Source organism: Berghia stephanieae, chromosome 7, assembly GCF_034508935.2.
Source record: "Berghia stephanieae isolate SIO BIC M18660-M18661 chromosome 7, UCSD_Bste_1.3, whole genome shotgun sequence".
Taxonomy (NCBI): Eukaryota; Metazoa; Mollusca; class Gastropoda; order Nudibranchia; family Aeolidiidae; genus Berghia; species Berghia stephanieae.
The window spans coordinates 48252563-48257562 of record NC_088366.1 but is presented as its reverse complement, the minus strand read 5'-3'; positions in this window follow the sequence as shown (position 1 = coordinate 48257562).

Below are 5000 nucleotides of genomic sequence, written 5' to 3'. Positions count from 1 at the left end.
CTTCTTCTTCTTCTTCTTCTTCTTCTTCTTCTTCTTCTCTCTTCCTTCTTCTTCTTCTTCTTCTTCTTCTTCTTCTTCTTCTTCTTTCTTCTTCTTTCTTCTTTCTTCTTTTCTTCTCTTCTTCTTCTTCTCTTCTTCTTCTTCTTCTTCTTTCTTCTTCTTCTTCTTCTTCTTCTTCTTCTTCTTCTTCTTCTTCTTCTTCTTCTTTCTTCTTCTTCTTCTTCTTCTTCTTCTTCTTCTTCTTTCTTCTTCTTTCTTCTTCTTCTTCTTCTTCTTCTTCTTCTTCTTCTTCTTCTTTCTTCTTCTTTCTTCTTCTTCTTCTTCTTCTTTTCTTCTTCTTCTTCTTTCTTCTTCTTCTTCTTCCTTCTTCTTCTTTCTTCTTCTTCTCTTCTTCTTCTTCTTCTTCTTCTTCTTCTTCTCTCTTCTTCTTCTTCTTCTTCTTCTTCTTCTTCTTCTTCTTCTTCTTCTTCTTCTTCTTCTTCTCTTCTTCTTCTTCTTTCTTCCTCTTCTTCTTCTTCTTCTTTCTTCTTCTTCTTCTTCTTCTTTCTTCTTCTTCTTCTTCTTCTTCTTCTTCTTCTTCTTCTTCTTCTTCTTCTTCTTCTTCTTCTTCTTCTTCTTCTTCTTCTTCTTCTTCTTCTTCTCTTCTTTCTTCTTCTTCTTCTTCTTCTTCTTCTTTCTTCTCTTCTTCTTCTTCTTCTTCTTCTTCTTTTCTTCTTCTCTTCTTCTTCTTCTTCTTCTTCTTCTTCTTCTTCTTCTTCTTCTTCTTCTTTCTTCTTCTTCTTCTTCTTCTTCTTCTTCTTCTTCTTCTTCTTCTTCTTCTTCTTCTTCTTTCTTCTTCTTCTTCTTCTTCTTCTTCTTCTTCTTCTTCTTCTTCTTCTTCTTCTTCTTCTTCTTCTTCTTCTCTTCTTCTTCTTCTTCTTCTTCTTTTCTTCTTCTTCTTCTTCTTCTTCTTCTTTTCTTCTCTTTCTTTCTTCTTCTTCTTCTTCTTCTTCTCTTCTTCTTCTTTTCTTCTTCTTCTTCTTCTTCTTCTTTTCTTCTTCTTCTTCTTCTTCTTCTTTTCTTTTCTTCTTCTTCTTCTTCTTCTTCTTCTTCTTCTTCTTCTTCTTCTTCTTCTTCTTCTTCTTCTTCTTCTTCTTTTCTTCTTCTTCTTCTCTTCTTCTTCTTCTTCTTCTTCTTCTTCTTCTTCTTCTTCTTCTTCTTCTTCTTCTTCTTCTTCTTCTTCTTCTTCTTCTTCTTCTTCTTCTCGTGCTGAGACCTCTATCATAGAGTTTGACTTTAGTGTGATCCTCTCGGGCCAAATGGCCGCCCCTTGCCCAGTGTACTTGGTAAAAAAAGGAACTTTTATATAGCGCAATATCCACTCAACGTGCTCAATGCACTTTACAAAGGGTCCCTGTCCAACAGCAAAATTTAACATGTAGAACGAGACATGTCAGGCGATATTATTTTTTTTCAGACAGAGACAACGCTGTTAACGGCCAGGTACTCATTTTACACCTGAGTGCGGTGAGAGAATGTGAGTAAAGAGCATTTTCCAAGAACTCAACTATGCGCGACCGAGGCTCGAACCCAGGACCTTCCGATCCGAGAGCGATTGTCATAGTAGACCACAATAGACTTTTAGTTTTAGTGTGGTCCTCTCGGGCCAAATGGCCGCCCCTTGCTCATTGTACATGGTACAGTCCTGCAGAACAAGTGTGGCATCCTGCTTACCCCCCACAACCATGACCCATGCGTACAATGGACCACTCGATGAACAGTAAATTCGGCTGTAACCCACCGAATCCATACAGTTTCGATGGGGGAGAATTAGATGTTGAAAAATTTCATATCAAAATGCCATTATAAATTTTCAGTCAAATACAGCTCTCTTTCTCTCTTTCCCTCCCCCCCCCCCCCCCCCCCCCCCCTCCCCGGCCTCCTTCTCTCACTCTTTCTTTCTATCAAACTCTCTCTTGCCCATCGTCCATCATACTGGTGATCTTGAATGAATGGAGCCTTAGAACCGGACACTCGCTGGACATCTCAAGTGGCGTCGTCTATTTATGAATGTCTCCTGTGGTGAGATTTAACCGGGGAAAAAAGCCAAAATAACTTAACTCTAAACCCTAAACCATTTCAGGGCAACCTCACCATGAGACTTGTGTAAGACACCATTACCAGGAAGCAAGTAGTGGTCTGCAAAAACCTGGCCAAATATCTTTTCTCATTTTGGCCAGACATGGGTTTGCTCACATTTCAATCGATGAATTAATAATAATAATAATAATAATAATAATAATAATAATAATAATAATAATAATAATAATAATAATAATAATAATAACAATAATAATAACAACAACAACAATAATAATAATAATAACAATAATAATAATATAATAATAATAATAATAATAATAATAATAATAATAATAATAATAATAAATAATAATAATAATAATAATAAGATTGTGAAAATAAAAAGCCATCTTAATATGTCGATATTTGAAGCTACATATTTGTACAACCCCCACTCCCCCCCCCCCACACCCAAAAAAAAAGGGGGAAAAAAAACAACAAAATACCCGCTGTATGACAGTATACGCCACAGAGAATGTATATATCTTCTATCTATCTATCCATCTATCCATCTATCATTATCTATCTATCCATCTATCTCATCTATCTATCTATTATCTATCTCACTATCTATCTATCTATCTACTTATCTATCTATCTATCTTTTTTATCTATCTATCTATCTATCTATCTATCTATCTATCTTTGTATTATCTATCTACTATTCTATCTATCTATCTATCTATCTATCTATCTATCTATCTATCTATCTATCTATCTATCTATCTATCTATCGTATCTATCTATCTCTATCTATCTATCTATCTACTTATCTATCTATCTATCTCTATCTATCTATTACTATCTATCTATCTTTATCTATTTATCTATCATCTATCTATTTATCTATCTATCTATCTATCTATCTATTCTATCTATCTATTCTATCTTCTATCTACTATCTATCTATCTATCTATCTATCTATCTATCTATCTATCTATCTATCTATCTATCTATCTATCTATCTATCTATCTATCTATCGATCTATCTATCTATCTTTCCATCTATCTATTTATCTATCTATCTATCGATATATCCATGTCTATCTATCTACCTATTGTCCTACTTACCTACCTATCTATCTATCTATCCATATAAACCAACCTGATAAAGTCACTGCGCTTACAAAGGGTGCAGAAGAAAGAAAAAAAAAAAAAACAAACTAACTAAACACTGAGTTTTTACTAAGTGCAAAACAGAAGTTCCATCATATGATAAGCCTACCAGAACGAAAACTCTCAACCATCATTTCACGGCATATCTCATTCCGATATGCTTTTCTCAATGCTGCCGTACATTTGAAAATTTGGCCAGAAAACTCGTCCTTCAAATATCGATCGATTTAAATTACTCTCATCTTAGAAAAAAAGAAACTCTCAACCCGCGAAATCCCAGGTTTGAGAGTTTTTTTTGTTTTTTTTTTTGTTGTTTTTTTGCCAAGATGAGAGTCATTTAAATCGAACGATATTTGAAGGACGAGTTTTCTGGCCAAATTTTCAAATATGGGTTTTTCGAAAGTACGGCAAAGTGGGTTTTGGGAGTTTTGAGAGCACCAGAGAGCACCAAAGAGCACCGATAGATGAGCTTGGAAAAACAGAGGCTTTCAAAAGGGAACACAATGGCAGAGAGAATCAAAAGCATCGCTAGAGGTAATTCACTACCTCTTGCCTGTCAAATCTGTGCTCTAAGATGGGTCTAATTCACACATTAGTCTATTGTTGCCATTCTTTGCTATTCAGTCTATTCAGGGGGATAACCTGCTGCTGTTAGCAGAGTTCGGCAGTTGTCCCAGGGTTGTCCCCCCCCCCCTGTCCGTCCCTTTGTCGTTGTTGCAGTCTTTTTGTAATTTTGTAGTCTTTTAGTGTTCGCTTAGGTTCATTTATCAACATGTTGTTGTTGTGGTGGTGGTGGTGGTGGTGGCTGCGATGCTGGGTAAATTTAATTATTTTTCTTTTTTTTTTTTTTTTCTTTCTTTTTTTTTTAAATTCTTATTTTTTCCCAGGTGACCAAAGCCTATTATTGTCCAGGTTGAGAACCGAACATAAGCATGGATTTGTTTTAACGTTATTATAATGGACGCTCTTTCTTTCTTCTTCTTTTTAACTTTTATATTGTGCAATATCCACTAAACGTGCTCAAAGCGCTTTACCAAAGGCTCCCTGACCTGAACAACAAGTGTGTATCAAAGGTGCCAGACAAAGCAAGAAAGAAAAAAATTCAGGAAAAAAAACAAAAAAAAACAAAACAAACAAACAAAACAAAACCCAAAAAAATCAGTCGACGTCCCTGACAAACAGCAACACATAGCATGTAGAATACGACATGATGACGCCTGTAAGGCTATGTTACCATTTTTTAACCGACAAGAGACAACGCTGTTAACGGCCAGGTACTCATTTTACACTTGAATACGGTGGAAGAATGTGAGTGTAAAGAGCCTTTTCCAAGGACTCAACTATGCGCTGGGCGAGGCTCGAACCCAAAACCTTCCGATCCGAAAGCGAATGTCATACTACAAGACCCACATAGCCGCACTATTTAAATTTTAAAAAAACAACAACAACCCAACCTGTGGTCAGAGGTTACCCCATGGATAGCGATTGGAAGAACTCCCGTTCTAACCCCTTCCATCAAAAGCGCATTATTCAAACGACAGTCAAAAACTCCACTCAAAACCACTTAGCCATGTTTCATTTATTTGTCCATTTTTCATCGCTCTCTTCACGAAATGTCCGCGTGAGATAGAGGACAAAAGAACTCAGTGTATCAAAAGGTTTACCCCGAGGTGAAAATACGAGCCTTTTGTTGATCTTTTCTGATTGAAGAGCTCGGATTTCTGGGCTTCGGTCGAACGTTGCGACGCGGTGCTATTTTTTT